At 40.5% G+C, this 27363-nt stretch overlaps 1 protein-coding gene across 5 annotated transcripts in view; it reads right to left on the bottom strand.

The window, feature by feature from the left end:
• GPC6 (glypican 6) overlaps window positions 1–27363 on the bottom strand; it is a 1234490-nt gene that overhangs the window by 489398 nt on the left and 717729 nt on the right. The gene's annotated exons all lie outside the window — the stretch shown is intronic.

Here is a 27363-nt window from a genome sequence, read left to right as displayed (position 1 = left end):
GAGATCAGTCTGGGTGTTCATTGGAAGGACTGATGTTGAAGCTGAAACTCGAATACTTTGGCCACCTGATGCGAAGAGCTGACTCATTAGAAAAGACCTTGATGCTGGGAAAGATTGAGGGCAGGAGGAGAAGGGGACGACAGAGGATGAGATAGTTGGATGGCATCACCGACTCGATGCACATGAATTTGGGTGAACTCTGGGAGTTGGTGATGGACAGGGGGGCCTGGCCTGCTGTGGTTCATGGGGTCACAAAGAGTTGGAAATGACTGAGCAACTGAACTGAACTGCGTACAAGTGAGACAATATAAGCTCTGAATAGGAAAAGACAAACCAGACTCTTTAGAAAATTTTAACGTTGGGCTTGTTCTCACTTGAGTTTGAAATGCAAATGTATATCACTTCTGTGATCCAAGGATTCTTCGCAAAAATGGTCCCAGTCAGTGTCACCTCTGTGAAGTCTACTGGAAGCCCACACAAATCTTTTCTGCAAGGACTCACCCAAAGTCCAACTTACCTACTATTCCACAGGTGAAGTCCTACTGAGGATGAGCCTACAATCAAAACTACAAACAACTCACCATGACCATGACTCACCAAACACAATAAAAAGCAGTATTCATCCCCGTAAGAATTACAAATTACAACTAACAGACCCTTTGAAATACAACAACATAAAAAATATCATACTTACTGAAAGTCCTTATGGATAAGGTATATTTTTTTTAAACTGCCTAGTGGCTGTAAAACAAGAAAAATAAAACCTAGGTATCTTATATTTGGGGCTTCCCAGGTGGCACTAATGGAAAAGAACCTGCCTGTCAATCCAGGAGACATAAGAGACACAGCTTCAGTCTCTGCATCAGGAAGATCCCCTGGAGGAGAGCATGGGAAGCCACTCTGGTATCCTGGCCTGGAGAATTCCATGGACAGAGGAGCCCAACAGGCTACAGTCCATGGGGTTGCAAAGAGTTGAACATGACCTGAAGTGACTTAACAGACACCCATGCATCTTATGTTTAAATTTGGTCTTTGTTCAAGTTACCAAGGAGATAGACACAACTAGAATTTGTTCCCGCTACTCGAGATGTGCTGGAATTATAAACTCCCTTGTAGAGTGGCATTTCATCCCACGACTGGCCTGGCTGCATGCAGAGAACCACTGAAAGCTAGCAGGTATTAGCATGGAACCTCAAAGAAGGGGGGTGTTTGGGGATGGGAGAGCTTAGCAGTGGGATTTGTGACTGAGTTATTTCAGGAAAAATAACACATCATTCCTAAAAAGTGTTTCAATCAAACCAGAGGGCCAGGACAAGGACAGTGTCTCAGTTCAGTTCAGTGCTCGGTTGTGTCCGACTCTGCGACCTCATGAACTGCAGCACGCCAGGCCTCCCTGTCCATCACCAACTCCCGGAGCCTACCCAAACCCATGTCCATTGAGTCAGTGATGCCATCTAACCATCTCATCCTCTGTCGTCCCCTTCTCCTCCTGCCCACAATCTTTCCCAACATCAGGATCTTTTCAAATGATTCAGCTCTTTGCATCAGGTGGCCAAAATATTGGAGTTTCAGCCTCAGCATCAGTCCTTCCAATTAACACCCAGAACTGATTTCCTTTAGGATGGACTGGTTGGATCTCCTTGCAGTCCAAGGGACTCTCAAGAGTTTTCTCTAACACTAAAGTTCAAAAGCATTAATTCTTCTGTGCTCAGCTTTCTTTATAGTTCAACTCTCATATCCATACATGACCACTGGAAAAACCATAGCCTTGGCTACTAATGTGCAAAATTAGAGCCTTCCCTCCTTCACCTGTCCTTAGTTCTTCCTGCTAACTCATCCTCAGGTGAGAGTTAGTGCCTGCCCATTTCTTGAGGCTTTTTAGTGCAGGAGAGTAGAACAGTCACAAGAAACAAGACTGGAGAGACGGGGAAAGGGAAAAATGTGTGTGTGGTTTTTTTTTTTTTTTTTAAAGCTCCCGATGTTTGAGTTTGCAGGCATCTTTCAGTTGGGTTCCTGGAAACAGACTCTGAGGCAAATATTTGAGTGCGGAAGGTTTACTGAGGACTAAGAGTTGGATGAACAGATGTGGACAGAGGGCAGAAATGAACCGCAATACGGCTGCAATGGAAACCTCAGGCTTTCCTATGAGGAACTCTGCGATTTAGATGCAGGCGATCCTACTGAATGAAGTCTGCACCCCTGTGAGTGTGAATGAGGGATGTGACTTTTACTACTGTGTCAGTCGTGATTATCTGGTATGTAGGTTCTCAGTGGAATAAGCCAGCTTCTTGAGGCATCTGATTTTGACTCTAACAATTTTTGCCTTATTTACTACCTTTAGACACTCCCCTATCTTTCTAAGATGGGATTCTGGGTAGAGCACGCACTGCATGGAATTGTGTAGTAATTGAGAGAGAATCACTATTCACTCCTACGACCAGAGTTTATTGTTTTTGCCTTAAGCTAAATACATTTTTTTTTGATGAAGAGAGACACAGAAACTCTATGTGCAATCCACAGATACTGGGGTCATCAAAACCATGCAAAGAGAGGGCCCCATGGGAGGCTTTTTTCCTTCCCTCTCTTGCCCGCTCAGTTTGTGGGAAGGCAGCTGACATGTGCTGAGTTTCCCTGTGGAGAAGCCCATGTGACAAGGAACCACCAGAAGCCTCCAACAAAAGTCAATGCGGACCTAAGGCTCTCAGTACAAAAGACCACAGGTGAGCTTGGAAGCAGATCTTACCCCACGAAAGCCTTCAAACGAGACCACAGACCTAACTGACACCTTGACCGTAGCCTTAAGAGAGACCCTGAGGTAGAGACCCCCAGCTAAGCTTCACCCGAATTCCTGACCATTGACACTTGAAGAAAATAAATGTGTGTTGTTTTAAGATACTAAATAAGTTTCAGAGTAATTTGTTCTGAAGCAATAGATGACTAACTTAGCTTGCTACCCTTTGTGTGAAAGGCTTTCTGTGATCATGAATGAGGACACTAGCTAAGTTCCACGTTAAGACAAGGACGTAATGAGATGGTAAACTTTGCATCCCAGCTCAGACTTAGGGATTCTCTTCAGTGTTCAGATATCTTCCCTACATATGGCTGACCAGCTCAGATGGCATCGTGTAAGGGATTTCTGTTCATTAGGAATTGCTAAAGAGAGACTCTGGGTCTCTCAGGTGGCTCAGTGAGTAAAGAATCCACCTGCAATGCAGAAGATGCAGGAGGCGAAGGTTCAGTCCTTTGAGTGGGAAGATCCCCTGGAGGTGGAAATGGCAACCCACTCCAGTATTCTTGCCTGGGAAACCCCATGGACAGAGGAGCCTGGAGGGCTACAGTCCACGGGGTTGCAAAGAGTCAGACACAACTGAAGCAACTGAGCACAGACAAAGACTCTGCTGCTGCTGCTGCTAAGTCGCTTCAGTCGTGTCCGACTCTGTGCGACCCCATAGACGGCAGCCCAACAGGCTGCCCCGTCCCTGGGATTCTCCAGGCAAGAACACTGGAGTGGGTTGCCATTTCCTTATCCAATGCTTGAAAGTGAAAAGTGAAAGTGAAGTTGCTCAGTTGTGTCTGACTCCTAGCGACCCCATGGACTGCAGCCCACCAGGCTCCTCCATCCACGGGATTTTCCAGGCAAGACTACTGGAGTCGGGTGCCATTGCCTTCTCCGGACAAAGACTCTAAGAGTCAACGATTACATCTCAGTTTTACTACGAAAAAAATGAAACTACTTTCCAGACAATTACACTGGTAATCCAGCAACCTACTGATGAATAATAAAGTTGTCTTTTTTCTCCAAAGGAAATACTCACTAAAAATAATAATAATAATAATACAATAATCAAAACTGATTTTAACCATCATTTTGCACCATACTAAAGTTCTATACATTTTTAAAGACCAATTTAAACATACGTTTTAAAGTCATACAGAGTAACCAAGCTAAGAATATATTACCTGTTCTCTCAGATAGGGCCCTGGAAACCTGAGATATATCCTACAAAAGAGTATATATTTAAGTGTCTTTGGGGATGAATATACCATTTCCTGGATGGTCTTATTAGGACTGGAATGATTGGCATATCATCTCTCTCTAAGGACAGGCACAGCAGCTGCACAAAAACGTGCCTTGGTTCATTCACGTGGAAGAAGTTGATATTTTGACTGCTTCAGAAATCACTCATCTTTTCCATGTTTTATACACGGCTTTGAAAATAAAAACAAAATCCACTACTGACAAGAGTGTCAAAATATATCTCAGAAGTAGTGTTCTGGACTGCCACTACCAACATTTCAAACCATTGGCTTGTACCCTAATCATAGGCCACAACTGACACCTCTCTGATGAATTCACATGGTGGGCCAGTGGATCCGAAAAAAACAAGTTTTTGAGTTACAAAGGATGTTAAAGATCACAGAAGAACAATATTTTCTGCATCCACCAGCATTCTACTACACTATTCAATTTCTACTTACTCATTTGAAAATTTAAGTCTTGACTTCTTTTTTATGTAGCTGCTCAAACATTTTGTATTTCAGATATAACAGAAGTTTTGTATGGGATATTTTAGATATTCAGTGTGTTTATTGAATCAAGCATGGCATATGTTTGTGTTACAGCATATTTTTTAGGGTCTGTTGCTCACATTTAATGATAGCACTTTATGAGAAGGTGGGAAGTGAGATTGTTCCGTTATAAAGTACCAATTACGTATCAAAACTCTTCTCAATTTTTATTATTATTTTTTTAATTTTGGAAAATCTCTAACATCTAGAGAAACAGGGAGATCCTCCACACACTTATAACTCAGCTTCAGCAATTATTAAGAAAACCAGTCTTGGATGTCTACTCTCCACTCATTGACCCATGAGGGTCAATTACTTTAAATCAAGTGCTAGACATCTTTTAATTTCATTCACAAATATTTCACTATGTGTTGATCTCAAGCGATTCTTGAAAAACATAACCACAATACCATTATCATGCCTAAAATTTAAAATGATACTAAATATGTTCAGTGTTCAATGCTTAATTATAAGTGTACTTATAAGCACGTTTCACTCATCCTTTTTTTTCTGCTATTTATTTGTTGTATCTGACACTAAGATCTAAAGGCATTATTCAACTCAATGTGATTTGTAATACCTGAAATCTATTTATCCCAACATCCATCTACCCATACTACATCTAATAACTTGTCTGTAAAGCCTACAGAGGAGGCTTTCTCTGCCACAAAAAAAAAAAAAAAAAAAAAAAACCTAGCGAAGGTGGAAAAAGGCTAGAGAAAAAAAAAGAAAAAGAAAGACAAATATGGTATTTCCTTTTGTTTTTTAAGAAATGGCTTTTTTATGAAACTGAAACAGATGTATGTAGAAAAAGAATAAAGCTAAGAAACTAGTTAAATTTTACAGTTCAACGGGAACATAAAAAGAGTGTGTAAATAATGCAAGGTGGAAAATTAGTATCAAACCAGACATTGAAATAAAATGGTTTAGGAGTGCAGAGCAAGAATAAAAATATCTTTAAAAATTGAAGAAAAAACTTTTCTTCCCACTGTTTTGCATAAATTATACATATTTTTTCTTAATCTACATAAGAAAGGTAAATTTAAGTGAGTTTCCACAAAAACCACCACTGTGCCACTTGACCTTGTGAGCTCTGAAAGGTGATTATGGTTTCTGTGCCTCAGTTTCCCTCTCTGCAAAATGGAGAAAATGTTTATATTTACTTTCCAGTATTTGTGAGCATGAAGTAAGATACTATATGTTATACAGTTAGCAGTATGCATTTGTTCATTAATATGAAAAAAATACAGAGAGTTGGAACATAAAGAAGGCTGAGTTTTGAAGAACTGATGCTTTAAAACTGTGGTGTTGGTGCTGGAGAAGACTCTTGAAATTCCCAAGGAGATCCAACCAGTCAGTTCTAAAGGAAATCAGTCCTGAATATTCATTGGAAGGACTGATGCTGAAGCTGAAGCTCCAATTCTTTGGCCACCTGATGTGAAGAGCTCATTGGAAAAGACCCTGATGATGGGAAAGATTGAGAGCAGGAGGAGAAGGGGTGGCAGAGGATGAGATGGTTGGATGGCATTATTGACTCAATGGACATGAGCTTGAGCAAATGCTGGAAGATAATGAAGGACAGAAGAGCCTGGAATGCTGCAGTCCAATGGGGTCACGAAGAGATGGACTGAACAAAGAACAACGGAAAAAAAAAAAAAGACTGTTTAGTATCCTTAAAATTTTGCTACTTTTGTTTTGTTAACTCACCTGTCATGTCAGCAGATGTGAATTGAGATAAAGAAATGGAAAAACATCACTCTTAAGATTTTATCTGAATAAATAAAGCGTTTTATTTCCCATGTAAATGTAAAGTGGTTAAGACACAATGTGAAAATTTTGGCTTTATATTAAACACTTCTAAAAATTTTTCCTTATCCCTAATATGTATTGGGCAAGTCAGTGCTTTTCTCAAAACATTAAAGGAGAATTTCTATCTTTTGACAATCTATTCAGGCATGCCCAATGCATAGAGAATCGAATGTTTTCTGACATGTTCAATTGCTCTTTCATTTTTAATTGCAAGTCAGTCAGGATTCAACTGCAAGATCCCTTTTCATATGCCCTGATGTTTCTTCCTTTTCTGCAAAAGAAATCCTTTTCCATTTTTTTTAAATATGTGAATTGAATGCTTCTAATTTGGAATCTGTCACCCTCATAACCTCCCAAAGCTCTGAGAACATCAAGAGGATTTTCTTTGTCATTCAATTTTCTGATGCCTTTCTAAGTTTCTCTCTTTTTATTTGCCTGAAAAATCTTGCTCATTGGAATTTTATATTCTGGACAGCATTTTTTTCAACCAAACCAATATATATATATATATATATAATAACAACATTTTTAAAAACAATCATTACAATAACATGATAAGTTCCCTGAAGTCTTAACAATCTATGAACATTAAATTTATGAGTCAGTCAGCTGTGGCAGTTAAGTTAGTTAATTTGTAGCTAATTCTACAAATTAAGAAAGAATCACTGGAGTTCAAATTTAACTGAAATGAAACTGGTTGACTTTAATTAGTATTTTAGGCTTTAATGCTTAAATACATTATATAGGGACTAGAACATCAACTGGGCTTGCTTTCTGTTTCAGAGTTTTATTTGACAATTATTAAGAAAAAGTGGCTATACTTAAATTAATTTAAAATATTTAAAGTATATCAATATTTGGAATAAACTTGCATGCCATGGGAATTATCTTAAAGGGTTAGTTACCATAGTTAAGATCATAAGAGATCTTCTGTCTCTGTTTCAACTGGTTGGTTTTTTCCAGTGGTCATGTACACATGTGAGAGTTGGACTATAAAGAAAGCTGAGCACCAAACAATTTATGCCTTCAAACTGTGGTGCTGGAGAAGACTCTTGAGAGTACCTTGGACAGCAAAGAGGTCAAACCAGTCAATTGTAAAGGAAATCAACCCTGAATATTCAATCGGACGGACTGATGTTGAAGCTGAAGCTCCAATACTTTGGCCATCTGATGTGAAGAGTTGACTCATTGGAAAAGACCCTGATGCTGGGAGGGATTGATGGCAGGAGGAAGAGGGAGAAGCAGAGGATGAGATGGTCGGGGATGGGATCACTGACTCAATGGACATGAGTATGAACAAACTCTAGGAGACAGTGAGACTGGGAAGCCTGGCGTGCCGCAGTCCATGGGGTTGTAAACAGTCAGACACGACTAAGGGACTGAACAACAACAACAACAACTACTTGGGGGTATTATAATTTCTTTTTTAAGCAAGGCAACTCTATATTTGTAAAAGTCTTTAAAAATCAAAAGTTCTTTAGAAAGTGAAAGGCACTCAGTCGTGTCTGACTCTTTGTGACCCCGTGGACTATAGGCTCCATGGGATTCTGTAGGCCAGAATACTGGAGTGGGTAGCCTTTCTCTTCTCCAGGGGATCTTCCCAACCCAGGGCTAGAACGCAGGTCTCCCGCATTGCAGGCGGATTCTTTACCAGCTGAGCCACAAGGGAAGGCCAAGAATACTGGAGTGGGTAGCCCATCCTTTCTCCAGCGGATCTTCCCAACCCAGGAATCTAACCGGAGTCTCCTGCATTGCAGGTGGATTCTTCACCAACTGAGCTATCAGGAAAGCCCTAAGTATTGAATTTTGTGAGCATTTACATAGTTTCTCTTTCTTAGAAGTTATTATTAAAAGGTAACTGTTTAGTCCCTAAGTTGTGTCAGAGCCTTTGCCACCGCATGGACTGTAGCCCACCAGGCTCCTCTGTCTATGGGATTTCCCAGGCAAGAACACTGGAGTGTGCTTCCATTTTGAAACTGCTTCAGGCGATCTTCCTGACCCATGGATTTAACCCATGTCTCTTGTACTTGGCAGGAAGATTCTTTACCACTGAGCCACCAGGAAGGCCATTAATATAGGCTTTATATAATAAATTTAATATAATATTATATTTTATATAAAGAGGCAATAATATTATATATAAAGATAGTTTAAATTTTCAGAGTATCACAGGTAGGTGAAAACTTGTGCTCTCGAGGTAGTTTTTAAGGTTATCACATAAATATAGAGCCAGTTCAGAGGTGTTCCAGTTAGGTTCCAAAAAACATTCTTTTAAATGTCTAATGACACAACTGATTTGATAACTGACAAGTAATTTGTCACCATATAGCTGACAATATTTGTTTAAAGGCTGTTCTTGAATAAAGTGAATACTTGGCTATCCCTTGAAATTTTCATCCCAATCGGGATACTAACTTGAAATTAGAATCCTTTAAGGATAATTTAAAAAATAAATAAATATGAAGGAATACCATAGTTTGACATCTAGGATTTTAGCAAAGTCACTGTTGCATGTAATTTATAACAGGAAAGAAATCATTGGAACAGAAAACATTCAATAGCACCATGCGGAGCTCTGACTTCAATTCAATGTCAGTCTCTGACTTACCTTCCTTCTACTTCTTACAATTTTACTACCATCTTTTCATCCATTCTTTCTATTAATTCCTCGACCCAACAAAAAAAGACACTGGTTTTGAATAGGATTAAGAAGCATCTCGGAGAAGGCAATGGCACCCCACTCCAGTACTTTTGCCTGGAAAATCCCGTGGACGGAGGAGCCTGGTAGACTGCAGTCCATGGGGTCGCTAGAGTCAGACACGACTGAGCGACTTCACTTTCACTTTTCACTTTCATGCACTGGAGAAGGAAATGGCAACCCACTCCAGTGTTCTTGCCTGGAGAATCCCAGGGACGGGGAAGCCTGGTGGGCTGCCATCGATGGGGGTTGCACAGAGTCGGACATGGCTGAAGCGACTTACCAGCAGCAGCAGCAAGAAGCATCTTGCCCACCTGATGACTACAACGTATGGTTTCTCAGCTTATGATGTTGCAAGAAGCAGTAAACTGTAACTTACTTCTAAGTTATATATACTGTATGTTAAGCATTGTTGTGAGCATAATCATGATGCTATTTAATCATAGAAGGTAACTTGTACAGCTGAAAACCTGCTCATGGTTTCTACTGAATGAGATTTCTAGGTAGGGCTTTCATTTTATTCTTATGAGTTTCCCTAGTGAATTTTATTTTAATGCATTGGGAAAAGTAAATAAACCATTTCATTTTTATTTCCCATTTCATAAAATGCTTCTCAAGTAACTCAATTAATGCCCAAACCAATATTTGAGTAGGCGCATAATGTAATTAAAATTTCATAAAACTGCTATAATCATAGTAGCTTAGTAATAAGCAAGCTTATTTATCACACAAATGATTTCTTTGGATTTCTAATATGTACTTTATTTAGCTAACTCAGTAATAAAAGATACATATATACACACACACACACACATGTGTATATACACACACACACCCCTTTCCTGCAATAAAGTTTGTTGTTCAAAAGAGACACTTTATAACCACTGTTTTCTTCTAAGAAACAAACACCTTTTCTTGCAGTTTGGCCTATGAATAACTTAACAGGGTGAAGACAGAGATGGCTAAATCCCATTTATGTTTTCTGGATAAGCTATGTATCCCATAAAGCTATGAGGTACACCATGACTTTGGAAATTTTATTGGAATTTGAGATCCTCTACCACCCAAATGCAACTCACTGATATCCACGACACTAGTTGGTAGGTATGGTGGTGCACGCTATCATGTGTGATACCGGTGTTCACGTGTCTACGTATTTGTCTCTTTATTCTTTCTTTAGTCTCGAGAAGTTTGTCAGTACTTTAGTGCAAGTGAGGACCAAGCAGAAATTTGTTAAAAATCCAGGTTCCTGAACACAGAGATTCTGAGTAATTGTAGCTAACTGGAAACTAGGAATATGCATTTTCTACAGTCAACCCAAGGGAATATGATGCAGATGGTCCACAAATTAAGCCTTGAGAAATAGTACCTGTGGTAACAGAAATCTCACCTTTTAATTGAACTCCCTTGCAATTCCTCCTTGTGTCCATTGGTATGCTGTATTTATTTAAAACATATTATTTCATAGTGTGTCTGACTCCGAATAATACAACAATACAATAAAAAGCAATAGAGGAAAATTTGGCACGGCATTGCCCAGTAGGTATTAATTGTGAAGCATATATCTAATTTTAAACTTTATTATAGTCCCATTTAAAAAATAAAAAGAAATGGGTAAAATTGAATTTTAATAATACATTTTATTCAACTCCATATATCCAAAATACAATTCAATATGTAACAACATAAAATATTGAAAGGTTATATTCTGCTTTATGCTAAATCTTCAGAATACAGTATGTAATTTATACTTAACAGCTCATCTCAATTTGAAATAGCCACATTTTGAGTGATTGACAGGTACATGTGGCTAGTGTCTACCATATTGGACAGCTCAGAGTTGGAAGACAGCATTGCAAGCATATTTTCTAAAACCACACTGGCATGTTCAAAAGGAAAGAAATTATACCACAGTAAAACTAGTGATTTCCTAAGTCTCTTAATTTACATGTATCCACTGAAACCAATAAAGTATATTATGTTAGCCAGAAGCACATCATACTAAGTGGATTTGCCGAGGTCTGACCACCTGATACACAGTCTCTGAGATATGAAGCTATTGACTCTCATGTCCTTCACTGTGGCCTAAGTGAGAGCTGGTGAAAGAGTTGGTGAAAGGTCTGTCCTCTTTCACCCCATGGCGATGGCTGGGGTTTAGATATCTCATCAACCGGTCTTAAGATTCTACAAAGATCTTGATTTTCTAAACCATGGTTGGGGAAAACTTTGGCTTACTGTTGGATTTAAATGTATTGTATTTATAAAACACTGACAAGGTTTCACTTACGCTTGTTAACAGTATATTCTGAAGGGCGTCTGAAAAGCACAGTCAAAAATCAATTGCTGCTCTTTACTGAGCGCTAGTAACAGCACTAATGAGAACTAGCACTTATTGAATGCTCACCATGAGTCAAGCCCTATTCCAAGAGCTTTACATACATTATCTTATTCACTCCTCACAAGAACTCTATGTAGTGGGTACAATTATCATTCCCATTCCATAGGTAGAAAACACTGAAATACAAACCAAGCACCTGAGGCTCAGAGAGGAGGCAACACATGGCCAAGATTAACTTAGGGGTGGTGGATCCAGGTGTGAAGCCAGGCTTTTGAACTCTGGAATGAATAATCTTAAACTAGATACCAGGGTTTTTTCAGTCTCAGGACTGCCATTTTAGGGAGGACATCTGTTGTGGGGAATTACCACGTGTGCTGCGGGATGTTTGGCAGCATGCCTAGACTCTATCAACTAGACGCCCGTGGCACCCAGCCCCTCCAGGTTGTTGTTTTTGCTGTTCAGTTGCTAAGTTGGGTCTGACTCTTTGCAACCCCACGGATGGCAGCATGTGAGTCCTCTCTGTCCTTCACTAGTTCCCGGAGTTTGATCAAGTTCATGTGCTGATGCCAACCAACCATCTCCAAGTTGTAACAACCAAAAATGTGTCCAGACATCTCCGTGTTGGGGAGCAAAATGGCCCCTGCTTGAGAACCACTGCCGTTTACTGAACTGTCTCCCTGTAACACGTGTAGAGAGCAATGTGTGCATGTTACAAATAGCAGATGCAACAGGACAAGTAAGAGGATGGGGAATGATTTGAGGAAATACCACAAACAAAGACATCTAAGCTGGCTTCTAGAGGCTGAGAAAAGCAAGGAAACTCCAGAAGGGACATATTCTGCCAATACCTGACTTTAGCCCAGTAAGCCTCATTTTGGATTTCTGACCTCCTCTACTGGGGGAAAAAAAAAAATGGTGATGCTTTAAGCCTCTAAATTCAGGGGAAGTTGGTTTCTTGGCAGTAGAAAATGAATACAGTTTTTGGCCAAATGTCACCATGATACTTAGTCCCGTTTTCATGATTTGTTGTTGTTGTTTTAGATGCTACATCGTGTCTGACTTTTTTGTGACTCCATGAACTGTAGCCCACCAGGCTCCTCTGTCCATGGGATTTCCCAAGCAAGAATACTGGAGAGGGTTGTGATTTCCTCCTCCAGGGGATCTTCCTGACCCAGGGATGGAACCCATGCCTCCTGTGCAGGCAAGTGGATTCTTTACCACTGAGCCACCTGGGAAGCTCTGTTTTCATGACTAGGCAAGCTCAAATCAGAAGTGTTAAGTAACTTGCCTAGGGTACCAAGGGGCTTCCCAGTTGGCTCAGTGGGTAAAGGATCCACCTGCAATACAGAAGATGCAGGAGACGCAGGTTTGATCCAATGGGTCGGGAAGATCTCCTAGAAGAGGAAACGGCAACCCACTCCAGTATTCTTGCCTGGAGAATCCCATGGACAGAGGAGCCTGGCGGGCCACAGTTCATAGGGTCACAAAGAGTAGGACAAGATTGAAGCAACTGAGCACGCACAGGGTCCCAAAACCAGGAAGGATGGAACCAAGATTTAAAACTAGGACACCTTACTACAAAATTTGAGCTTTTCCTATTTACTCCTATTTTCCAAATACCCTAATATAATGAAATATTTAATCATCACTGATAATTTGAAGCTTTAGAGCATAGACAACAGTTTTGGGGGGGGAGTATGAAAACAAACATCCCTTTCTAATTGGGAAAGTACTTTTTAAAAAGGTTAATGTTAACAGTTATCTTTTTCACTTTGATTATTAGTTACAGATGAGGAAAGGATTCTGGTGATTTCTATATCAGTCTGGGAAAGAGACTCTTATAAATTTAAAGAGAGAAGGTAGAAAAAAAGGGATCCTCAGGTAATGCAGATCAATATCCTTAAACACTCATGCTACCATTGATGCTGATTTTTTTGACTCGCCTTATCATTTCTAAACTTCTAGAGACATCTATGTACACAAAACTTCCTTCAAAGAAAAATATAAGTAACAGCAACAAAACTCCAAATCAGCCATTCTTTTTAGCATTATGATAAGCAGCAGATTAATCTGACTTATGTGCCCTGCTTGCAAGACCATTAGAATATTGGAAAAGATATTAATAGATCCTTTAATGAAATAACATCCTATTCAATAAAAATGTTCTAATTATGAACAGCTCTCGTTATCAGAATTGTGTTTATGGGTCATTTGCATCTCTAAATATTTAGCTTCTAGATATGAAAGCCAACAAATCTATTATTTTTGTCCTTTTTTTCCCATTTCCAAATCAATTTACCACTCTGGATGCTTTATTTATTGTTCAGTCGCTAAGTTGTGTCCAACTCTTTGCAACTCCATGGACTGCAGCATGCCAGGCTTCCCTGTCCCCCACCATCTCCCAGAGTTTGCTCAAACTTCATGTCCATTGAGTTGGTGATGCCATCCAACTATCTCATCCTCTGCCGCCCCCTTCTCCTCCTGCCCTCAATCTTTCCCAGTGTCAGGGTCTTTTCCAATGAGCTCTTCACATCAGGTGCCCAAAGTATTGGAGTTTCAGCTTCAGCATCAGTCCTTCCAATGACTATTCAGGATTGATTTCCTTTAGGATTGACTGGTTTGATCTCCTTGCAGTCCAAGGGATGCTCAAGAGTCTTCTCCAGCACCACAGTTCAAAAGCATCAATTTGATGTTCGGCCTTCTTTATGTCCAACTCTCACAACTGTATATGACTACTGGAAAAACCACAACTTGGACTATAAGGACCTTTGTTGACAAAGTGATGTCTCTCTTTTTTAATACTCTGTCTATAGCATGATGATAAAAAGCACAGCCTGTGGAGTTGGACAGCTTCAAGCCCTCAAGCATGCACCTACTTGTTGTGAGTCCTTGAATCACTGTACGCTATAGTTTCTTCATCTGTCACATGGACATCATTACAGAACCTTCCTCAGTGGACTGCAGTGAGGATTTCTGAGATAACACAAGGATAGCCTTCAGCACAGTTATTCTATGATAATCGTAGAATAAACTGGTTGTTCTACAATATCTGCTGATCCTTCTCAACTTGCTTTTCTTGCCTACATATGGCATTTCCATTATGACCTCAATTTATATGAATCATAACAGAAGCCATGCCTTCCCTCTTTGTTCCCTGAAAACCTGCCAAGATTTTTCATTTTAATAAACGGCCCCTCCAACTCTTTATTTCATTAGTAAATAGGGCACCATCAGATTCTCCTTCTTCTGGTATTCTCCACACTAGTTTCCCACCTTGGCCACAAATCTCAACAATTTTGGTACGTCCTACCTCGTAGATGGCTATTATGCCCTGTTTCTCTCTTTAAATATATGCATTCACTCTCTGAGTCCAGATTCTCATCATTTTTTGCCTATCTTTTTCCCTGCCTGCAATTCACCTATTAAGTCACCCATTCTCAACATCTCTGCCAAGATTGGTCTTTTGATAAAATGTGAGTATGACCACACTGTTTGTCAGCTTAAAACTTTGGCTTTCAATAACCTTAAATAACTTTTATGATAGCATGACACCTGCCTTCTCCTTCAGATTCGCTTCCTATAAACATTGGTACCTGCCTTTAAGGCTTCTAACTGTCAATGGTGGCTATATGTTAGATTTATTTCAGAAGCTTTTAAAAGACAGCAATGCCCCATTGTTAAACAGTGGTGTTTCGTTTTGACATTTTCTAAATATTACTTAATAAGTATGCATTTTTTTAATTATGAAAAATTTCAAACTTCAACAAAAGAAGAGAAAGTGGTACTGAATCTTACAAGTCAGATTCAACAATTACCAAGATTTTGCCATACATGTTGACCTATTCCCTTTCTGCTTAAACATTTTAAAGCAAATTCCAGGCATCACCATTTCACAAATAATGAACAATTATTCTCTATTATTACCTGATATCATAGAACATATGATATTTTTTTTATCAGAAATGTCTTTCTACAGTTGATTTCTTTGAATAAATTTAAATAAACAGAAACATCACATTTGGTTACTAAAGCCAGAAGATCTTTAAAAATCTACACAGATCTCTGCCCTCCAATTAAGCCCTCCTTTATCTTCTACTATTGATTTACTTTGGAAATAAATAGATTATCCTGTAGAATTTGCTACTTTCTGCAATTATGTCATTTTCCTTGAAGCGTCATTGGATTTATATCTTTCTTGAATTTCCCTTTGTCACTTTTTAAAACTTCCCAGAAAATTCTAAGGTTTAGCCAGTGTTGAGAACAACTTGTCTGTTTTTACACTTAGTGTTGGGGGCCAGAGTGAGGTACTCCGCCCGTGGCAAAGGTCATGAGGAAGGAGGCTCGACATACGCAAAGGCGGGATCGAGCCTCAGGAGTCCCCCTGGAAATCCTCGAGCATCTACCCCCACAACAAGAGCCTGCCTACTTTACTACTTTGTGCTCTCACCTACACCTCTGACTTTACGGGGGGCTGTCCTCCACCTCCTCTTTTGGAGAAGGAGTTAACTTAGAGCTCCAGTTAATAATAATTCATGGGCGTGATAAGAGTGTTTTAACCTACAAACTCCTCTGAAGGTTCTCTAGCCTGCCTGACAGGCTTGTCCGGCCACATGTGATTGCTCACAGCCTCCCAACCGTGAGAGGCACGAGATGCTTTAAACCTTCTAAAAACAGGTTCCTTAGAAAAGTTAGAAAACTATTAGTATAAGTATAATGGGCTGATTAGAAATTGTATTGGTGAAGGGTTTTTCATTTGTTGAGCCAATGTTTGTTGCTAAGTCTCCACATCCCCTGCCCTTACACACATTAATGAATATATAGAAGAAATAAGTATTAACCTTTGATATTAATCACGTTAGACCTTAGGCTAAGTAAATTCTTTCCTTAACTAAAACCCACTACACCCTCACCCTATAGGAATGTAACTTTATTTGGGTGGCATCTGTTTTAAGAATAATCACCCCTGGAGAAATAAGTGTCCTGGTTGACTGACCGTTGTCACAAGGAGAGGGTTGTAAATTGTCAGCAGGCTCCCCCTGGCCAGAAGATGATGTAACATCCCTAAGACCTCTGTATACATTTGTGTGAAGCACCTGACTTTAATAAAAGTCAGGACTGCTGTCCCCACATGACTTTTGTATAACATCTCAGTGTATAAAAACAGACTCTGGAAAATAAAGAATTGGGATCAGTTTCTCGAAATACTGGTCTCCCCATGTCTCTCTCTCTTTCACTCTGGCTGAGTCTCCATCTGGAGCGCGGAACCCGCCATGCTTACTAATTATGCCTGGGCTTCTATGATCCGACCGGGGAGGCCTCAGTGTCTCCTCTCCTTCGGGAGAACGGAAGGACGCCTGCGGCCTACGTAAGTGGTGCAAGCTTCTTGTCTTGAAGTTTTATTGGTCTCCCGCATAAACCAAGCTACTCAGCCTCTTTTCTCCACTGAATTTTCCTACTGAGCTATCCTCATCCTATTACTCTTTATATCTTTGATAAAATATTTAAATAAATAGGTCGCCGACGCCATCCCTGCTTCGAATACCCTGGATCAGCCGGGGCTGGACCCCGGCAACTTAGTATACTTTGCACTATGTTCTTTCAAGCAGTTAAAAAGCAGCTACTAACATTCACTTAGAAAGCATCACTATGAACAAAGCTAGTGGAGGTGATGGAATTCCAGTTGAGCTATTCCAAATCCTGAAAGATGATGTTGTGAAAGTGCTGCACTCAATATGCCAGCAAATTTGGAAAACTCAGCAGTGGCCACAGGACTGGAAAAGGTCAGTTTTCATTCCAATCCCAAAGAAAGGCAATGCCAAAGAATGCTCAAACTACCACACAACTGCACTAATCTCACACGCTAGTAAAGTAATGCTCAAAATTCTCCAAGCCAGGCTTAAGCAATATATTAACCGTGAACTTCCTGATGTTCAAGCTGGTTTTAGAAAAGGCAGAGGAACCAGAGATCAAATTGCCAACATCCGCTGGATCATAGAAAAAGCAAGAGAGTTCCAGAAAAACATCTATTTCTGCTTTATTGACTATGCCAAAGCCTTTGACTGTGTGGATCACAAGAAACTGTGGAAAATTCTTCAAGAGATGGGAATACCAGACCACCTGATCTGCCTCTTGAGAAATTTGTATGCAGGTCAGGAAGCAACAGTTAGAACTGGACATGGAACAACAGACTGGTTCCAAATAGGAAAAGGAGTACGTCAAGGCTGTATATTGTCACCCTGTTTATTGAACTTCTATGCAGAGTACATCATGAGAACCGCTGGGCTGGAAGAGGCACACGCTGGAATCAAGATTGCCGGGAGAAATATCAATAACCTCAGATATGCAGATGACACCACCCTTATGGCAGAAAGTGAAGAGGAACTCAAAAGCCTCTTGATGAAAGTGAAAGTGGAGAGTGAAAAAGTTGGCTTAAAGCTCAAGATTCAGAAAATGAAGATCATGGCATCTGGTCCCACCAGACTTTATTTTTCTGGGCTCCAAAGTCACTACAGATGGTGACTGCAGCCATGAAATTAAAAGACGCTTACTCCTTGGAAGGAAAGTTATGACCAACCTAGATAGCATATTCAAAAGCAGAGACATTACTTTGCCAACAAAGGTCCGTCTAGTCAAGGCTATGGTTTTTCCTGTGGTTATGTATGGATGTGAGAGTTGGACTGTGAAGAAGGCTGAGCGCCGAAGAATTGATGCTTTGGAACTGTGGTTTTGGAGAAGACTCTTGAGAGTCCCTTGGACTGCAAGGAGATCCAACCAGTCCATTCTGAAGGAGATCAGCCCTGGGATTTCTTTGGAAGGAAAGAAATTTCAGCTGAAGCTGAAACTCCAGTACTTTGGCCACCTCATGTGAAGAGTTGACTCATTGGAAAAGACACCGTTGCTGGGAGGGATTGGGGGCAGGAGGAGAAGGGGACGACAGAGGATGAGATGGCTGGATGGCATCACTGACTCAATGGATGTGTCTGAGTGAACTCTGGGAGTTGGTGATGGACAGGGAGGCCTGGCGTGCTGCGATTCATGGGGTCGCAAAGAGTCGGACACGACTGAGGGACTGATCTGATCTGAACATTCACTACGTATATGTACCACATGGCAGTCCATGTGCCCGATACACGTCTCACGTTAAACTCATCAGGATGCTACCAAGAGGAAACTGAGCATTAAAGAAGCTAGTACTTGCCAAAGGAATTGAAACAGTTAAGTGGTAAGCCTGGAACACAAACCATAACTTGACTCCAAAATCGATATTCTGACAACTAAGATGGCCTGGATGGCTCTTCATTTTCATTTAAAACAGATGAAGTATGACTTTAAGTTGCAAGCAGAGCTTGATTATCCAAGCTGTTGAAGGTGCCCTCTCCCCTCCTAATGCCATGGTCATGTCTCCATTATCTGTGGTTATGATCACTGCCCTTCTTATTCCAACAGCCAGACCTATGCTGTCCAAATAATGTTAGACTAACAGGCTATTGAAATGTGGTTTTTCCACAAAATCATATATTAATTCATATATGTGGAATCTAGAAAGATAGTACTGATGAATCTATCTACAGGGCAGCAGTGGAGATGCAGACATAGAGGGAAGGAGAGTCTGGGATGTATTGAGAGAGTAGCATTGAAACATATACATTACCATATACATTTTACCATATGTAAAATTAGGTAGCGGTGGAGATTTGCTGTATGATGCAGGGAGCTCAAATCCAGAGCTCTGTGGCTGCAAGGAGATCCAACCAGTCCATTCTGAAGGAGATCAGCCCTGGGATTTCTTTGGAAGGAATGATGCTAAAGCTGAAACTCCAGTATTTTGGCCACCTCATGCGAAGAGTTGACTCATTGGAAAAGACTCTGATGCTGGGAGGGATTGGGGGCAGGAGGAGAAGGGGACGACAGAGGATGAGATGGCTGGATGGCATCACCGACTCGATGGACGTGAGTTTGAGTGAACTCTGGGAGTTGGTGATGGACAGAGAGGCCTGGCGTGCTGTGATTCATGGGGTTGCAAAGAGTCGGACATGACTGAGCGACTGAACTGAACTGAACTGTGACAACCTAGAGTGCTGGGATGGGAAGGGAGGTGGGAGGGAGGTTCAAGAGGGTGGGAACATATGTGTACCTATGGCTGATTCATGTTGATATATGACAGAAACCAACACAATACTGTAAAGCAATTATCCTCCAATTAAAAATAAATAAATTTAAATTTAAAAAGGTGGTTTTACCAAACTGAAATTTTCTGAGATTAATACACATGCTGATTTCAAATGCTTGATATGAAAAAAATAACAAAAACTACATAATTTGTAACTTATAAAATTGTTCTGATGTTAAGATAATATTCTGATATATTGACTTCAATAAAATACATTATTAATATTAATTTAGTGTGTTTCTTTTCATTTTTTTTAATGTGGGTATTAGAATTTTTATAATTACAAATGTGGCTCACATTATACCTCTGAGACAGGGCTGAACTAGACCTTGAACTTCTTGAGGGCAAGAAGGTCTAGTTACCTTTTTCTTTGTAATTTCTGCACTGCCCAAAGCTTCCTGGTATAGAGTAGACAAATAATAAATATCGGGCAACAGGTAGGCCTTAAGTTTTAAAATAAGGTCATATATTCAGCAGTATAGTCGGTATATTGTCAGATTCTCTCATTGCCTGTAAGATACTAATTAGAGATTTTTTTTTCAAAATTCACATTATACTGATGATACATTTCATTTGAGGATGACAGCATTAACATTCTAAATAAAAATGCATTATCAACAGAAACAAAAAGAATTAGCAAAGTTATACATTTTAAGTAGAAAACAGATAAATATGACAAAAGATAAATATCACTGTCCACAGAATAAATGATCTGTCCTTGAATAAAACTGCTTTAACAATCAAGTCTTATGGTCATAAATCTCCTGAAGTTCAAGTGCTAATCAGACTTCTGGAGAGCCTGACTTTCTGGCTTTTGACCTGAAAGGCAAGCATAAAAAGAGCCAGGGCTGTATCACAAGAGCAAAACCATTGTAGACAGTGAGGATTTGACACAACTTTTTGAAGTATCCACAAGGGTGAGGAGATTGTCAATGACAAGAGCACTCAACAGAATACACTGTTTTCTTCCTCAGGAAAGCCTTACTAGCCCTGAAAATTGCTAATACGATAAGATGGAAACATGGTCTCCTGCCTCTGGTACTTATAATTACACACACACACACACACACAAACACACACACACAGCCAATGCAGGAGATGTAAGAGATGCTGCTTCCGTCCCTGGGTTGGGAAGATCCCATGGAGGAGGGCATGGCAGCCCACTCTGGTATTCTTGCCTGGAGAATTCCCCGGACAGAGGAGCCTGGGGGGCTACAGTCCTTAGGGTTGCAAAGAGTCAGACACGACTGAAGCGACTTGCCTGTCTATCTCGATGACTTGAACAGAATTATCTTTGTCTGGGCCACAGCAATGACTCTGAATTTGACTCCAGAAGTGAGAATCTGCTGGCTTTTTCTTTGAGTGAAGGAAGAAAATCAACTCTTTGATACAATCGTAATTATATCGAGGCCTTGTCAGTCTGAAAGAAATGAAGATTTGAGGATCTTTCTCTTTTACTTTCCTTATTACTGTTGCTAGGAGTATTTGAACCTAAACTATTTTGTTTTATGAGGCTTCCCAGGTGGCACTAGTGATAAAAAATCTACTTGCCAGCGCAGGAGGGGCAAGAGATGTGGGCTTGAAGAGTCCCTTGGACTGCAAGGAGGTCCAACCAATCCATCCTAAAAGAAATCAGTCCTGAATACTCATTGGAAGTACTGACACTGAAGCTGAAACTCCAATGCTTTGGCCACCTGATGCAAAGAACTGACTCACTGGAAAAGACCCTGATGCTGCGAAAGATTGAAGGCAGAAGGAGAAGGGGAGGACAGAGGATGAGATGGTTGGATGGCATCACCGACTCAATGGACATGAGTTTGAGTAAACTCCGGGAGTTGGTGATGGACAGGGAAGCCTGGCATGCTGCAGTCCATGGGGCTGCAAAGAGTCGGACATGACTGAACGACTGAACTGAACACTTTATACATTCTTGTTTCATTAAGAATAAACTAAAGAAACCCTAAAATCTGGGCTCTGGTTGAGACAAATATATAAATAACCTATTCCCACACTGGTCTTTCAAGAAAACTACCAAAGAACATTTTCTCTCTGGAGTTTAATATTTCAGGATACAGATTTACGGTAATCAGAGTGGATTTCCACCTATGCCTTCACTGTCCAGTTTATCAAGTTTACTCTGCAGTGGGAGTGAAACTGAACTGACCACCGCTGCAAGTTGCTACTGTAAGCACTTGAAAGCTGGACTTTTAACTATAGACATCTACGCAGGCTCAGTTGGTAAGGAATCCGCCTGCAATGCAGGAGACCTGGGTTCAATCCCTGGGATGGGAAAATCCCTTGGAGAAGGAAATGGCAACCCCCTCCAATATTCTTGCCTGGGGAATCCCATGGACAGATGATCCCGGCAGGCTATAGTCCATGGGGTTGCAAGAGTTGGACACGACTAACGATTAGAACACAAGCATCTGTGCAGGAATTGAATGAAGAAGCCAAATCGAATTAATTGCCCACACTATGTAGATGAGGTCAGTGATAGGTCATCTCCAAGTATTACAGTACATTAACTTCAAAACATCCCTGTATTCTCACCTTCATCCCTTCAATTTTCAGGTGAGTCTGACTGGCAGATGCCTCCATGGGTAAAATTGGAATTTTGAGTAATAATATTCACAGTTAACTCATGGACCAAAAAAAAATTCCAATGATTTGAATAAAAGTTCATATTAATTCAGTGCTTATATATCAGGAATTGTTTCAAATGTTTGAATGAGTTATTCTATTCATTTACTGTCATCTAAAGGAGTCAAAGAGTGTTACCGCCTCCTTTTGGCAAAGAAGGAAACAGAGGCTAAGAGAGATGAAGTGATTTTCTGAAGTCACATTTTACTACTTGGTGGATCCAGAATTCCACTCTGATGAATATTTTTAGGATGTATTCTCTTAATACTAAACCATCAAAATTTCCATGCTTTTGGTCTTGAATAGTCTGAACAGTAGGACAAAGAGGCAAACTGCTATAAGAACCTTCCCTGTTATTTCAGTAATTTTCCAGTCAATCAAATGGATCAGATTTCACTATCTGCTTACCAAGTAAAACACTATAGCCCAAATAACTTCAAGATGCCAGTGGACAAGTAAGAGGCAACCTTCCTGACTATGAGTAGGTAAAAGAAATTAAGTCATTATCCCTGGTCTTTATTGTCAACAGAAGGTGTTTGGCTAAGTTGTAAAACTAATCTTAGTTTTCATGTGTTTTGTTTTATATGAGACTCAACCTAATTCCCCCTTGGTATCCACTAACAGGCCAAGAGACTATATCTTAGCAGCAAAGTTGTCTCATTCAGGAGTGTCTTAGTGAGAGAACTCACTTCTCATGTATTTCAGAAACATTTATCTATTTCGGGTAGCACATCTCATCAACCAGCCTGTGGATAGAATATTTTGCCCCAGGTAAAGCTGTTCAAATTCTCTGCTGAATATACAGTAAACAGAACATTACACAGGAAGCTGCTGGGGAAACATATGGTCTTTGTCAACAGTGAAATCTCTGAACTGTACAGTCATTAGCAATGGGCTTACTAGATTCATATACAGAACCACACGTGTTCACATAAGCTCTAGTGACTCAATCATCTGCACTGGGTAGGGCCAGCTGACAGCATCTGCCTTCTATTTAAAGGTGCAGAGGAAGCAGGAGGGAGTACATGACATGTAAAGTAATAGACTTTCCTATGAGAAGCAACAAAATGCCTGCCCAAAGCTGGGATCTTATCATTTCAATGAGTCAGATCATTAAATTTGAATTATGGCCCATAACGATTCATGAGGCTAAAATTATGGAAAGCTGGTCTCCTGCCAATAGAATTAAACCCATACTACTTTATTTTCAGCTACGATAGTCAAACATATGTGTCACATAGCAGCCTTCCCTGGCGCAATGAAGATGCAAATTGAAAGTTACAAGTTATAGCTCCAAGCAATTTTTACCTTTATATATAGGAAAAGACAAATTATTAATATGTAATTCACTGGAGATTTATGCAATTTTTCAGCCTAGGGAGATGTTAGAATATTTGGGGTTCCATTAACTACCTTTAATCCATAGACAAAATCATCCTGGGTAGTTTAGAAGACTATTTGGCTATTTCTAGTATATTCTTCTTCTTTTTTTTTTTTCCTTAGATGAATGGTTTATTTCTGTAGTGCTTATGTGTCTTTCAACCCTAAAATTCCATGGGGCTTATGAAGCTAGTCTCCAAAGATGGCCTCCAAACATCCAAGGCTTTCAGTATTTATACCTGGACAATGTCTAGTCCCCTCCCCCATGACACCTGGACACATCTGTGTGGCCCCAGATGAAGTGACATTGTGTGTCCTCTAAGACTAGATTTTGGGAATCCTTATAGCTTTGGAATGCTTCCTGGAAGCCAGGTGATATGGAAAAAGTCCAACTGCCCTGATACTTCTATGAGGTAAAGAACCTCAAGATAACAACATGAAGAGGGCATGTAAAGAGCTAGAGAGAGGGATGGTTTGCCAGTTCCCAGCTGTGCAGCCATCCCAGCTGAAAGGCTAGATGTGTGGATAAAAAAGCCATCTTATGCATCATAATCCCAAAAGATGACATGTGGAGAAGAACTAAGGAAACTAGCCAGAGAGAAGATACTAGATCCATTACCTCATTTGACCCATTCTCACCCCTTCCCATCATTCAAGTCACCCTGGGTGAGGCCAGACATCAGAGTATAAAGAAGAGTTGACCTAGCTATACTTTTAGGGTGATTATTATTATTATTTTGATGTGGACTACTATTTTAGTCTTTCTTGAATTTGGTACATTATTGCTTTTGTTTTATGTTTTGCTTTTTTGGTCATGAGGCATATGGGATCCTAGCTCCCTGACCAGGGACAGAACCTGCACCTTCTGCATTAGAAGGCAAAGTCTTACCCACTGGACCCCTGGGGAAGTCCCTCCTAGATGTTCTTTGCCTGAATTTTAGGCAAAAGAAACACAGGCATGATAACACAGCTCCTTTTTTCTTAGTTTTGAAGTACTTTGTTACAGAGCAATAGACAATCAGATTAGGCTTTTCAGTGCCCTAAAAACTTACCGGTAAAAGTGAATTTATTCTAAAAGTTAAGACCCACTGTAGAATTTGTTCTGCTTGGACTTCAAAGGGAGCTGACATAAGCCCTTTCAAGGAAAGACCAGTTACATATATAGGTTTTGTCAAAAAAAACTATTTTTTTAATAACTGACTCAAATTTCTCATATTATAAATAGAGCACATTTTTTTCTATTCTCAGATAATACAGAGAATATCCAGTCACAGACTTTTACAAAATAACTCCTTTCATATCTAGAGGTCATTCTTAAATTACTACACCTGTTTCTCTACAATTTGATTATAAAACAGCAGAGAAGGCTATGAAGTCAAGGAGACCCCTGCCTCCATTTGGATTTCAGCTCTGCTACTTAAGGTGATATGGCCCTAATGCAGATCTCATTGAGCTTCTACTTCTTGTCTTGCAATATGGGGCAGTGGTGCCTAAATTATTTGCTTGTTGGGAGGGTTAATAAGAGACAGTGTAGTAGGTGAAAGGCTGAGTACCTTGTTGGATGTGATAAATGTATATTAAATGGTAGCTTTTCAAATGTATCACCTTCTGATCTTTATGCAACTTTGTTTCTTTACAGATCTCTTAAGTTGAAGGAATCAAAACTGGATATTTTCTTTTATCATGGCATCTGGTCCCATCACTTCATGGCAAATAGATGGGGAAACAGTGGAAACAGTGGCTGACTATTTTTCTGGGCTCCAAAATCACTGCAGATGGTGATGGCAGCCATGAAATTAAAAGATGCTTACTCCTTGGAAGGAAAGTTATGACCAAACTAGACAGCCTATTAAAAAGCAGAGATATTACTTTGTCAACAAAGGTCCGTCTAATGGCACCCCACTCCAGTACTCTTGCCTGGAAGATCCCATGGACAGAGGAGCCTGGTAGGCTGCAGTCCATGGGGTTGCTAAGAGTCCGACACAACTGAGCGACTTCACTTTCACTTTTCACTTTCATGCACTGGAGAAGGAAATGGCAACCCACTCCAGTGTTCTTGCCTGGAGAATCCCAGGGACAGGGGAGCCTGGTGGGTTGCCGTCTATGGGGTCACAGAGAGTCAGACACGACTGAAGTGACTTAGCATAGCATAGCATAGTCAAGGCTATGGTTTTTCCAGCGGTCATGTATGGATGTGAGAGTTGGACTATAAAGAAAGCTGAGCGCCGAAGAATTGATGCTTTTGAACTGTGGTGTTGGAGAAGACTCTTGCGAGTCCCTTGGACTGCAAGGAGATCCAACCAATCCATCCTAAAGGAGATCAGTCCTAGGTGTTCATTGGAAGGACTGATGTTGAAGCTGAAACTCCTATACTTTGGCCACCTGATTCGAAGAGCTGACTCATTGGAAAAGACCCTGATGCGGGGAAAGATTGAAGGCAGGAGGAGAAGGGGACGACAGAGGATGAGATGGTTGGATGGCATCACCGACTCAATGGATATGGGTTTGGGTGGACTCCGGGAGTTGGTGATGGACAGGGAGACCTGGCGTGCTGCGGTTCATGGGGTCACAGAGTCGGACACGACTCAGCGACTGAACTGAATTGAACCGAATGTGAATGAGATCTGAGGAGGCCAGCTCAGAAGGGAAAGTCCTACAGAGGACCTCATTCAACTCCTCAGGTCATTCATCAGCTCCAGTGCTTACTCAGGGAGGCTTGGAGTACAAAAGTACCAGCCCATACTAAGCAAAGTCAGAAAGAGAAAGACAAATACCATACGATTTCACTTATATGTGGAATCTAAAATATGACACAATCAACCTATCTACAAAACAAAAACAGACTTACAGATATAGAGAACAGACTTGCGGTTTCCACAGGGGAGGAGAGGTAGGTCGGGGAGGGGAGGATTGGGAGATTGGGATTAGTAGAGACAAACTATTCAATATGTGGGGTGGATAAACAACAAGGTCCTGTTGTAGAGCACATGGAACTATATTCAATGCCCTGTGACAAACATAATGGAAAAGAATATGAAAAATAATGTACAGATGTGTATCTGAGTCACTTTTCTGTATAGAAGAAATTAACACAACATTGTAGGTGAACTATACTTCAGAGAAAAAAATTACCTTCTCTGTGGAGGAAAGCTGTAACAGATGGGTATGGTTCGGGATACACTTGCAAGCCAGTGTTGGCAGGTGTCAGGCCAACGTGGCTTTCATGGTCAGCAGATGTTGTGACCTCAGCCCTCAGCAGGCTCTGCATATCACTTTAAATTTCATACAAATATTGTGGAAGATGGAAGACATTGCAAAAGACAGAAGAAATCATTTATCTTAGCCTCCTTATTTTAAAGAAGGCTGAGGGCCGAAGAATTGATGGTTTTGAACTGTGGTGCTGGAGAAGACTCTTGAGAGTTCCTTGGACAGCAAGGAGATCAAACCAGTCAGTCCTAGAGGAAATCAACCCTGAATATTCATTGGAAGGCCTGATGCTGAAGCTGAAGCTACAATACTTTGGTCACCTGATGGGAAGAACTGACTCACTGAAAAAGACCCTGATTCTGGGAAAGATTGAGGGCAGGAGGAGAAGAGGGTCACAGATTATGAGATAGTTGGATGGCATCATCCACTCAAAGGACATGAGTTTGAGCAAACTATGGGAGATACTGAAGGACAGGGAAATCTGGTGTGCTGCATTCCATGGGGTTGCAAAGAGTTGGACATGACAGAGACTGAACAAAAAAAATTTTGTAA

The sequence above is a fragment of the Bos grunniens genome, chromosome 12 (assembly GCF_055505025.1).
Source record: "Bos grunniens cultivar Pamir isolate PY7600 chromosome 12, Bosgru_T2T1.0, whole genome shotgun sequence".
Taxonomy (NCBI): Eukaryota; Metazoa; Chordata; class Mammalia; order Artiodactyla; family Bovidae; genus Bos; species Bos grunniens.
The sequence above is the reverse complement of the archived record's forward strand: the minus strand, read 5'-3'. Positions and strand labels throughout refer to the sequence as shown.